This window comes from Salmo salar, chromosome 02 (genome assembly GCF_965601325.2).
Source record: "Salmo salar chromosome 02, fSalSal1, whole genome shotgun sequence".
Lineage (NCBI taxonomy): Eukaryota > Metazoa > Chordata > Actinopteri > Salmoniformes > Salmonidae > Salmo > Salmo salar.
The window spans coordinates 66665083-66677520 of record NC_138292.1 but is presented as its reverse complement, the minus strand read 5'-3'; the positions used below and the strand labels follow the sequence as shown (position 1 = coordinate 66677520).

Sequence of the window (12438 nt, the reverse complement as noted above, 5' to 3'; positions counted from 1 at the left end):
CATAGAAATCCTACAATCATAAACACATCTTTCTGAACTGATGTAGGCTGTGTTATGCCACCAGACATCCTTTTTTATGAATTATATAAAAGAGTAAAAGCACTGGCACATCAGAGTTTTCTTGTTGCAGCTGCGTGGGAATAATTCTCTGATATCTAACATCTTAGAAAAAAAATGAAGACCCTCACACTGAGCACAGGTCGTCAAGCACTGACGAAGCCTTTAGGCATGCGGGTCAAAACGTAAACTAAAGTGATATCATAGGAGCAAGAGCCGTGTGCGGGGCTTTCTTTTCTCCTCATTCTATAAGCACGAGTACACTCACCTTGGTCATGTTTAGACATCTAGTTTGTATGTACTACCTGCTACAAATCTGATTTATATGCAGACGGTCTGCTTCACTTCTCAGTAGCCTCAGCACTTCTACGGCACAGTGAGAATGGCCACTAGGTGGCCTTGGTGTAACATGGAAATAGCTGGAGAGTCTCCATCACCAGCAGCATCTGGGCAGGTGATACGTCTGTTCAGGACAATTAGTGTAAGGAAATTGTGATCTTTCTGACGTTTTTGAGGAACATACAGTTGAGAGTGTTGTTAAAGATGGAATATAAGAATTTGTCAACTGACCCCAATCGGACAGAGTGGACCCGCCCTACATTTTGTGTAAAGTTGTAATCCATAATATTTTAAAGTAACTGATGTTAGCATTTTGTGTAAAAAAATGATCAAACAGATGCATAATTGTATATGGCTGTAGGATGCAAGCTCCTACTTCTATAATGATACATTTTCGGAATGGTCTCGTTTGCAGGAATGCGCTACCCTGTAGCAGACAGAGGCGCTGTCCGGTAAATTCCATGAAGGTTGCACGGAGCCGGTAAGAGCACAATAGGTTGTAGGGAATTCTGCTGCAGGATAATTCAAAGTGCGACTGTGGTGAGTAGCCTACATATATCTATGGCATGCATGTCTAGTCGTAGGTATAGAACATAGAGTTGAGTTTTGCATGGGATAAACTGGTGAAATTATATAGGCCGATGCAGAACGCATGTGGGCGTTGTTTCTTCTAGTCCACTTGACTAGACTACTGACTGAACGCCACAGCAGGCTCTGATTACAGTCAGGTCAATGGGAAGCACAATCAATCCTAGTCCCCTAGTCAGAACAACTGACCTATATAGGCATAATATTCTGCCATAGTCATTTTTATACATGTTTTATTAACGAAAAAGTGCCTATGTTGTTTTTGTGAGTTAGATATAGGCCTAGTCGTATGATTCATGGTCCATCTATTCTGATTGTGATAAAGACTTGACAGTTTGCCATTTTGTTTTGCCGTGCGTAAATGTATCGCCTAATTATTTACAGTAGGCCTATAACTTATAATAACATTAGTTATAGGTCTACTGGAGGTGAGGTTTGCCAAATGTATGCACATTCACGTAAAGCAGAGGAAAGTCAGAAACGACTTCCTGCCAAATAGTGACTCTGTGGTTCCGCATTCATATATTTTAAATCTCTACACCATCTGGCTTGGTTTTGAATACGCGTTGGGATCAGTTTAGGCATATCACTTTAGTTTGTCGTCAGTGACGGAGGCGTGCTCTTCGTGTGGTCCATTGCTTTAATTCAAAACGCTTGAATCAAAGATCAGAGCACTTTGCGGAGCGGCGTGCTGTGGTCCTGAATGAAATTAATTTATTGTCAATTTATCCAGCTTCCACGAGTTTGTCAGGTAAATGCACTTTAAAATGTTAACTCGGTTATGTATATTAATAGTTGTAGCATATTCGTTTACATCTAGTAAGAATGTTAACGTGTGTGTGATTTTGATGAACGTTCACCGCGCGTCAGACAGAAGCAGCCTATTATCTGGCAGACCGTGGTGGCATGCATTTGAAGTTGCCTATGCAACGTGGTGCAACAATGGGAATTGTATCCTCCGTTAATGAGTGTGTATGATATAATGTGTTTTGTAAACGTCTTCGCGTGGTGGTGGCTACAGTATGTAATCATGGCAACCAGCCAATCAAGGTAGGTTAGCCTACTGTAGTTTGACTAGGGAAAGTAAAATAAGTGCTACTCTTCAAAAATGCTAAATATGTTGGCATGTTATTGCATGAAACTACCTTTTGTTTACGGAAAGCGTGAACGTTGTCTGGTATGCATGCAGCATGCAAAAACACTCGTGGTGAAGAGGAGAATATTGGTGCTTTCAAGACAACTGGGAACTCGGAAAAGAACCAGGTCAGATCATAACGTTAGTGATCTTCAGGTCGGAAAGGCTCTAGAAACATGCCCGAGTTTCCGACTTGGAATTCCGAGTTGGACGACTGTTAAAAATGTTTTTTTTTTTTTTCGGGGGCTCGTTTGTTTTCCGAGTTCCCAGTGGTCTTGAACGCACTGAAGTCGGAAGTCCAGAGATTTCCGAGTTCCCCGTTTTCAACGCGGCATGTGGTGCGAGACAGTGTGATGATCAGTGCTTTGCTCCTTCATTGATTTTGTAGTATTGAAAAGGCTCAATTTAATTATATCATATAGCGTTCATTCTTCCATGTCACAGTTGTCTGAGCTCCCTTGATTATCTCCCAGACAGAAAAGAATGGTCTGCAGTATCCCCTCTGTCTTCATATCTCTCTGTATCCCCAACTGAGAGTCTGGCTGGGAGATAAAACCCTTTGATATCAGCTGACACTGTACAGTTCCAGTCCTTTATCAACTTGGTGCAATCACTGTCACTCTCTCTATATGGAATGTAAATGTCTTGGTGTAATTGTATGTAATTACACTCAAACTACACTGGTAACTAATTTGAAACATAATCCAGACAGTGAGCTACTACAGTATCAAAAAGGAACCCATATGCAGACCACACACACACCCCAGTGGTATGACTAGACAAGATAAATGTGTGTTCAATCATAGATTGTTACAGAGTTGGTTTTAACCTACAGTATGGTGTTCAGTGCTGAATCACTCGTATCTTCCAGACCCCTTGAAGGCCTTGTGGTTTCCAACCTCTCTCCCCTGTAGTCTACTATGTCTGGATAGATCAAAGAAAGAAGGGAGACGGGTACATACACACACACATCTCACCGACCTACCCAGATCACCTCAGCACTGATATTTCTCAACTTATAATCACCCTCTAAGGATATCCATTTCAACACCAGGACCAGAGAGCAGACTTCCTGGAATGAAAAGGGCCAGCCAAGATAAATATGATGATCGGTTCTGAAAGGGTGTAACTCTGAATCTGAGATGCTTGGTTTTTCAACACAGTCGTTTTGGTGTGTGTGTTCTGTTCAGCAGATGGACCTGAAATCCAAATCCAGGCTAGGCCTTCACCCTATCCCAAGGAACAGTATACTGCTAGTGCTTGCTTGCTTTTGGCACAGTAGCCTCACTTCCTCTATCACTCCAACCTAATGGTTTGTCCGCTCTTTCTCTTGCTCTCTTTCTCTCCCTCCTCGCTTTCTCTCTCTTTCTCTCTTTCTCTCTCTCTCTCCTTGCCTCTGTTTATTTTCCCTTTCCAAATGAATGGCTTCACAATCACCCCAAGGCGCTAGCTGGCCAGCCAATACTAAGGTCTCTCTAAGTAGGCAGGAAGTACAGTGTCCACCATGGTCCATTTTACCTAGTGAGTACACGTACAGGAATAAGGCCTATTAACCATTTGGACTTTTGCAGGCGGCTCCAACAATACACACCCTCAGTGACGGCTAAGTAGCTACAATCAGTGCAGAACACTGTATTTGTAGTGACAGATGTCTGTCCCACTAGTACACTAAGCCTTGTTCAACTGTTAGCAGCGTTGTGTTGTATGAAATCAAACCTGAAATACGTCTGTGTACTGAGGAAGGCTTGAAAGAGTTGGTGTTTGTTTTGGTGAATACATAGCTTCTCGATAGGCTCAGCTCTATATAAAAGAGCAGCTAGGGCTCGTTGTAACATGCACAATCAACTTGGTGCGTGTGTGTGGAACTATGCCTGTAAATGTATGTGTGTTTGGTGGTGGATGGGTGGGCGTGTTACTTTTACGTGTTGTTGGTGTGTTCGTTCATGCTTGCCTGTATGTGTGTGCATTTGGTTTGGGAGAGAGAGAGGGAGCATTAAACCATTTAGAAGCATCAAGTCCTTTTAGTTGAACCTGTCCAAAAGACAAACATGACATCACCGTTACCTCACTTCTTCTCTCAGTTAACTAGAGGCTGATCAAAAACATGTGGCTTTCTCTCTCTATATATCTATTTTTCTCTCTCTCTCTCTCTTTCTTTCTGTCTCTCTCTCTTTCTTTCTGTCTCTCTCTCTCTCTTTCTTACTGTCTCTCTCTCTATGCTACAACATTGATTGAGACTTGGCCTGGAAAGTTTTCCTTTTGTTATGAAGACGTGTGTGTGTGTGTGTGTGTGTGTGTTTGGGGGGTGTGTGTGTGTAGGGGGTGTGTGTGTGTGTGTTTGGGGGGTGTGTGTGTGTGTGTAGGGGGTGTGTGTGTGTGTGTGTGTGGGGGGGTGTGTGTGTGTAGGGTGTGTGTGTGTGTGTGTGTGTGTTTGGGGGGTGTGTGTGTGTAGGGGGTGCGATTCTGTGTGTTCGTCTGTGGGCTTTGTTTTGACTATTTCTCTCTCTTCATCTGTAATACATTTGATTGTTTTCTATATTTCCGTCTAGTTGTTGGTTCTGGGTCTGGGTCAGGTCTGAATGAAGCTGCTCTTTTGGACATGCTCAGAACCCTGTCTCAGTGTCTCTAAGCTTGTTTGTAATGCCCAGTGAAACCAGATGAACGCCATTAGAAATGACTTATGTCAAAGTAATGTAAGAACAATTACACATTGTTTACATTTTAAAATCTCTTTATACGATATTCTCAACATAAATGGATCTTACTGTCTGGCTGTGTGGCATGAATGTTTGTAGCATTGTTTGGTAGCCAAACTCAGTGTTCCCAGTAGTCCTAGTGGGCTGGGTTATAATAACCTCATTATACATGTGAGGGTGATGTGATGTGCTGAATGGAGTCGTGGTTCCGGCCCTTGGACTACAGCTGAGTTTTGTTCTGCCAGGGGAAGTGTGTGTTTGTGTGTCTGCGTTCTAGTCCAGACTAGAGTTGAGATTCCTGAGCGGTGAAAAGGCGTTTGCATAGATATTGGAGTTCCTTCGCCATAGTTACGAGGTCAAGCAAGCCACGACCATGGGAAGAGTGAGGAGTGCCAAGTTTGGGCAAAATGAGCGGGCTGTTAAAATGACTCGAGATCTGGTCTTCGCACTTCACGAATCCTTAGTTGCTTCCCAAATGGCACCCAATTCCCTATTGGCCCTGGTCAAAAGTAGTGCACTAGTATCTACCCCCTACACTGTCTGTACCCTTGTGTATCTACCCCCTACACTGTCTGTACCCTTGTGTATCTACCCCCTACACTGTCTGTACCCTCCTGTATCTACCCCCTACACTGTCTGTACCCTCCTGTATCTACCCCCTACACTGTCTGTACCCTACTGTATCTACCCCCTACACTGTCTGTACCCTACTGTATCTACCCCCTACACTGTCTGTACCCTCAGGGCCTCTATACTTTATATGCATGTCTAACTATATGTGTTCCAGGTCACCAGACTCATTAACCCAATCACTGTCATCTCCGTTCTCATCGTTACAGGCTGCTGCAGATTATCATTAGACGGATGAGATGTTTTTGGGTGTGTCTGTGTGTATGGGGAACAGAGCTGTGTGCTATTTACCTATGTCATCCCTAATATGGTGTCACGTTCACTGTCCTCAAACTCCCTGTCATAAATCAGCCAAGGCGCAGCGTGCCGGTAATTCCATATCCTTTATTTTACGTAAAACCGAACAAAACAATAAACAGGATAAACAGAAATGAACGTGACGCAACTGAGGCGCACACAAAACACGCACAGAAAGAATATTTACCCACAAACACAGGTGGGTAAAAGGCTGCCTAAGTATGATTCCCAATCAGAGACAACGATAGCCAGTTGCCTCAAATTGGAAACCATACTCGGCCAAAACAAAGAAATATAATGACATAGAATGCCCACCCCATGTCACACCCTGACCTAACCAAACAGAGAAAAACGTCTCTCTCAGGTCAGGGCGTGACAGTACCCCCCCCCAAAGGTGCGGACTCCCGGCCGCAAACCTGAACCTATAGGGGAGGGTCCGGGTGGGCATCTACTCATGGTGGTGGCTCCGGTTCGGGGCGTAGCCCCCGCTCCGCCCGCTGATCCCTCCGCTTTTGTATTACCGGATTGTGGATCGTTGTCGGAGGAACCGGACCCTGGATCATCGCCGGAGGCTCTGGACTGCAGACCGTCGCTGGAGACTCCGGACCGCGGACCGCCGCTGGAGACTCCGGACCGCGGACCGCCGCTGGAGACTCCGGACCGCCGCTGGAGACTCCGGACCGCCGCTGGAGACTCCGGACCGCGGACCGCCGCTGGAGACTCCGGACCGCCGCTGGAGACTCCGGACCGCCGCCGGAGGCTCCGTGCCGCGGACCGCCGCCGCAGGCTCCGTGCCGCGGACCGCCGCCGCAGGCTCCGTGCCGCGGACCGCCGCCGCAGGCTCCGTGCCGCGGACCGTCGCCGCAGGCTCCGTGCCGCGGACCGGCGCCGCAGGCTCCGTGCCGCGGATCGGCGCCGGAGGCTCCGTGCCGCGGATCGTCGCCGGAGGCTCCGGGCCGGGGGACGTCGTCGGAAGCTCCGGGCCGCGGACCGCCGCCGGAGGTTCCGGGCCGCGGGCCGTCTCAGGAGGTTCCGGGCCGCGGGCCGTCTCAGGAGGTTCCGGGCCGCGGGCCGTCTCAGGAGGTTCCGGGCCGCGGGCCGTCTCAGGAGGTTCCGGGCCGCGGGCCGTCTCAGGAGGTTCCGGGCCGCGGGCCGTCTCAGGAGGTTCCGGGCCGCGGGCCGTCTCAGGAGGTTCCGGGCCGCGGGCCGTCTCAGGAGGCTCGGCGCCGTGGATCTTCGCTGGAGGCTCGGCGCCGTGGATCTTCGCTGGAGGCGCTGCGCCGTGGATCATCCCTACAGGCTTCTTGCTATGGATTATCACTGGAGGCTCTGGGCCATGGATTATCACTGGAGGCTTTGGACCATGGATCATCACTGGAGGCTTCTTACGTGGAGCCGGAACAGGTCTCACTGGACTTGGGAACGTCGCTGGAGGCTCCGGACTGGGAACTGTCGCCGGAAGCTCTGGACTGGGAAGGTGCACTGGAGGCCTGATGCGTGGGGCTGGCACGGGTGGCGCCAGACTGGTGACACGCACCTCAGGGCAAGTGTGAGGAGCAGGCACAGGGCATACCAGGCTGGATAGACTCACTGGAGGCTGGGTACGTGGGACAGGCACAGGATATACTGGGTCGTGGAGGCGCACTGGAGGTCTCGAGCGTAGAGCTGGCACAACCCGTCCTGGCTGGATGCTTATGTTCGCCCGGCAAATGTGGGGCGCAGGCACAGGACGCACTGGGCTGTGAATGCGCAATGGCAACACAGTGTGCAATGGCGACACAGTGCGCAGAGCTGGCGCAGGATTTCCTGGACCGAGGAGGCGTTCTGGACACCAGGAGCGCTGAGCTGGCACCCCCCTTCCTGGCTGAATGCTAACTCTAGCCCGGCAAATGCGGGGCGCTGGCACAAAGCGCACCGGGCTGTGAACCGCATAACACGGTGCTTGCTCAGTCACTCGCTCCCCCCACAATTTTTTTGGGGGGGGCTGCCTCGTGCTTCTGTCGATGTTGATTCTCCCCGGTCCAGCTCCTCTTCCCAGTAAGCGCACGCTGCTTGGCCTTCTTGTGGTGGATAATTCTGTCACGTTCGCTATCTTCAAACTCCCTGTCATAAATCAGCCAAGGCGCAGCGTGCCGGTAATTCCATATCCTTTATTTTACGTGAAACCGAACAAAACAATAAACAAGATAAACAGAAATGAACGTGATGCAACTGAGGCACACACAAAACACTCACAGAAAGAATATTTACCCACAAACACAGGTGGGTAAAAGGCTGCCTAAGTATGATTCCCAATCAGAGACAACGATAGACAGTTGCCTCTGATTGGAAACCATACTCGCCCAAAACAAAGAAATATAATAACATAGAATGCCCACCCCATGTCACACCCTGACCTAACCAAACAGAGAAAAACGTCTCTCTCAGGTCAGGGCGTGACATATGGTCTAGTATTTAGCTATGTCATCCCTGTTAGGGTGTGGTATGTAGCTGTGTCATCCCCGTGTCCCCCTGCTTAAGCCAGTACATGTCCAGGCCCGTCTGAAGTTTGCTAGAGAGCATTTGGATGATTTTACATTTACATTTTGTCATTTAGCAGACACTCTTATCCAGAGCGACTTACAGTAGTGAATGCATACATTTCATACAATATTATTATTTTTTTTTCCCCGTACTGGTCCCCCGTGGGAATCGAACCCATAACCCTGGCGTTGCAAACACCATGCTCTACCAACTGAGCCACACGGGACTGATCCAGAAGAGGATTGGGAGAATGTCATATGGTCAGATGAAACCAAAATATAACTTTTTGGTAAAAACTCAACTCGTCGTGTTTGGAGGACAAAGAATGCTGAGTTGCATCCAAAGAACACCATACCTACTGTGAAGCATGGGGGTGGAAACATCATGCTTTGGGGCTGTTTTTCTGCAAAGGGACCAGGATGACTGATCCGTGTAAAGGAAAGAATGAATGGGGCCATGTATCGTGAGATTTTAAGTGAAAACCTCCTTCCATCAGCAAGGGCATTGAAGATGAAACGTGGCTGGGTCTTTCAGCATGACAATGATCCCAAACACACGGCCCGGGCAACGGAGTGGCTTCGTAAGAAGCATTTCAAGGTCCTGGAGTGGCCTAGCCAGTCTCCAGATCTCAACCCCATAGAAAATCTTTGGAGGGAGTTGAAAGTCCGTGTTGCCCAGCGACAGCCCCAAAACATCACTGCTCTAGAGGAGATCTGCATGGAGGAATGGGCCAAAATACCAGCAACAGTGTGTGAAAACCTTGTGAAGACTTACAGAAAACGTTTGACCTGTGTCATTGCCAACAAAGGGTATATAACAAAGTATTGAGAAACTTTTGTTATTGACCAAATACTTATTTTCCACCATAATTTGCAAATAATTTCATTAAAAATCCTACAATGTGATTTTCTGGATTTTTTTTCCCTCATTTTGTCTGTCATAGTTGAAGTGTACCTATGATGAAAATTACAGGCCTCATCTTTTTAAGTGGGAGAACTTGCACAATTGGTGGCTGACTAAATACTTTTTTGCCCCACTGTATTTCATCCTTGTTAGGGTGTGGTATGTAGCTATGACATCCCTGTTAGGGTGTGATATGTAGCTGTGTCATCCCTGTTAGGGTGTGGTATGTAGCTATGTCATCCCTGTTAGGGTGTGGTATGTAGCTATGTCATCCCTGTTAGGGTGTGGTATGTAGCTGTGTCATCCCTGTTAGGGTGTGGTATGTAGCCGTGTCATCCCTGTTAGGGTGTGGTATGTAACCGTGTCATCCTTGTTAGGGTGTGGTATGTAGCCGTGTCATCCTTGTTAGGGTGTGGTATGTAGCCGTGTCATCCTTGTTAGGGTGTGGTATGTAGCCGTGTCATCCTTGTGCCGTGTCATCCTTGTTAGGGTGTGGTATGTAGCCGTGTCATCCTTGTTAGGGTGTGGTATGTAGCCGTGTCATCCTTGTTAGGGTGTGGTATGTAGCCGTGTCATCCTTGTTAGGGTGTGGTATGTAGCCGTGTCATCCTTGTTAGGGTGTGGTATGTAGCCGTGTCATCCCTGTTAGGGTGTGGTATGTAGCCGTGTCATCCCTGTTAGGGTGTGGTATGTAACCGTGTCATCCCTGTTAGGGTGTGGTATGTAACTATGTCATCCCTGTTAGGGTGTGGTATGTAGCTATGTTATCTCTAATAGGGTGTAGTATGTAGTTATGTCATCCCTATTAAGGTGTAGTGTTTAGCTATGTCATCCCTGCTAGGCCTTAGTTGAACATGCAGTAAGTAAGCCGGAACAACATTGATAGCAGCCATAAGAGAACAGCTGTGGTAATACAGTATAAAGAGAGAGGCATATTAAAGGAGGATGGATATGTGTTTTGACATGTGGGGAGCTAGGAGATGTGATCTCTCCCCAGCAGAGGCACGTTTTACTGCTGTTGATCCTTTCACTATGGAGGGAATCTGCTCTGCGCCAACTCTATTTCTGTGTCTATAACTGTATGTGACCTGCAAGTGTGTGTGGCTTGGCATATAGTGTGTGTGTGTGTGTGTGTGTGTGTTTGTGGGTGAACACACACAGACACCCTCACACACACGTGTGCATATCCAGTAGCACTCCCGAGGTCAGAGCCCCAGCTCTATGGTGCTGCCTACTGAACTCAATGGTATGTGCTCCTTGCTGTCCCATTCCCTTGTATTAAATACACTAGTCCATTCACTAGGCCTACATAGTGCTCTATGGACCCTGGTCAAACGTAGTGCACAGAGCCTTATGGGCCCTGCACTACATGGGTGCATTTGTGACGCGAGCCCATCCTACAGCCTGTGGAGCGGTATTCAGATAGGCCCCGGCTTCATGGACACTAATCCCTCTGACGTGTAGGACAACATGTACGACAGTGTATTCCAGTTCCTGCCAATATCCAGAAACTTTGCACAGCCATTGAAGAGGAGTGGGACAACAATCCACAGGCCACAATCAACAGACTGATCAACTCTATGTAAAGGAGATGTGTTGCGCTGCATGAGGCAAATGGTGGCCACACCAGATACTGACTGGTTTTCTGATCCCACGTCCATACCATTTTTTTAAGGTATCTGTGATCAACAAATCCATAGATTATGGGTTAATGAATTCCTTTAAATTGACTGATTTTTTTTAATATGAACTGTAACTCGGTGTAACGCCCTGGCCATAGAGAGGGGTTTTTGTTCTTTATTTTGGTTAGGCCAGGGTGTTACATTGGGTGGGCGTTCTATGTTTTTGTATTTCTTTGTTTTGGGCCGTGTGTGGCTCCCAATCAGGCACAGCTGAAGTTTGTTGTTGTTGATTGGGAGTCACACATAAGTGCATGTTTTTCCGTTGGGGTTTTGTGGGTAATTGTTTCTGTCATTGTGTTTCACCTGACAGGACTGTTTGGCTGTCAGTTTCTTATTTTGTAGTTGTATAGTCAAAATCAATCAATCAAATGTATTTTTATATAGCCCTTCGTACATCAGCTGATATCTCAAAGTGCTGTACAGAAACCCAGCCTAAAACCCCAAACAGCAAGCAAAGCATGTGAAAGAATGGTGGCTAGGAAAAACTCCCTAGGAAAAACTCCCTAGAAAGGCCAAAAACCTAGGAAGAAACCTAGAGAGGAACCAGGCTATGAGGGGTGGCCAGTCCTCTTCTGGCTGTGCAGGGTGGATATTATAACAGAACATGGTCAAAATGTTAAAATGTTCATAAATGACCAGCATGGTCAAATAATAATAATCATAGTAGTTGTCGAGGGTGCAACAAGCACATTCGATGAACAGGTCAGGGTTCCATAGCCGCAGGCAGAACAGTTGAACCTGGAGCAGCAGCACGGCCAGGTGGACTGGGGACAGCAAGGAGTCATCATACCAGGTAGTCCTGAGGCATGGTCCTAGGGCTCAGGTCCTCCGAGAGAAAGAGAGAATTAGAGAGAGCATATTTAAATTCACACAGGACACCGGATAAGACAAGAGAAATACTCCAGATGTAACAGACTGACCCTAGCCCCCCGACACAAACTACTGCAGCATAAATACTGGAGGTATAGTGTTCCATTTAATAATTAAATATGATGAACACTAACTCCGCTGCGTTTTGGTCCACTCTCTCTCATGACAGCCGTTACACTCGGAGAGAATGGCTGTCGTTTTAGTCTCCTAACTAGAGGTCGGCCGATTATGATTTTTCAATGCCGATACCGATTATTGGAGGACCAAAAAAAGCTGATACCAATTAATTGGCCTTTTTAATTTTTTTTATATATATATATTTGTAATAATGACAATTACAACAATACTGAATGAACAATGAACACTTTTATTTTAACTTAATATAATATATCAATAAAACCAATTTAGCCTCAAATAAATAATGAAACATGTTCAATTTGGTTTAAATAAATGCAAAAACAAAGTGTTGGAGAAGAAAGTAAAAGTGCAATATTTGCCATGTGAAAAAGCTAACATTTAAGCTCCTTGCTCAGATCATGAGAACATATGAAAGCTGGTGGTTCCTTTTAACATGAGTCTTCAATATTCCCAGTTAAGAAGTTTTAGGTTGTAGTTATTATAGGACTATTTCTCTCTATACCATTTATATTTCATATACCTTTGACTATTGGATGTTCTTTCAGGCACTATAGTATTGCCAGCCTAATCTCGGGAGTTG

The 12438-nt window shown here is 46.8% G+C and overlaps 1 protein-coding gene across 1 annotated transcript in view; it reads left to right on the top strand.

Moving 5' to 3' along the window:
* Positions 1–1590: 1590 nt before the first annotated feature.
* The window catches only part of LOC106589748 (gamma-adducin), a 150646-nt gene continuing 139798 nt past the window's right edge, over positions 1591–12438 (top strand). The window contains exon 1 of the mRNA XM_045707977.2: positions 1591–1735. The gene's annotated coding sequence lies outside the window, so the exon portion shown is untranslated. The remainder of the gene's footprint in view (positions 1736–12438) is intronic.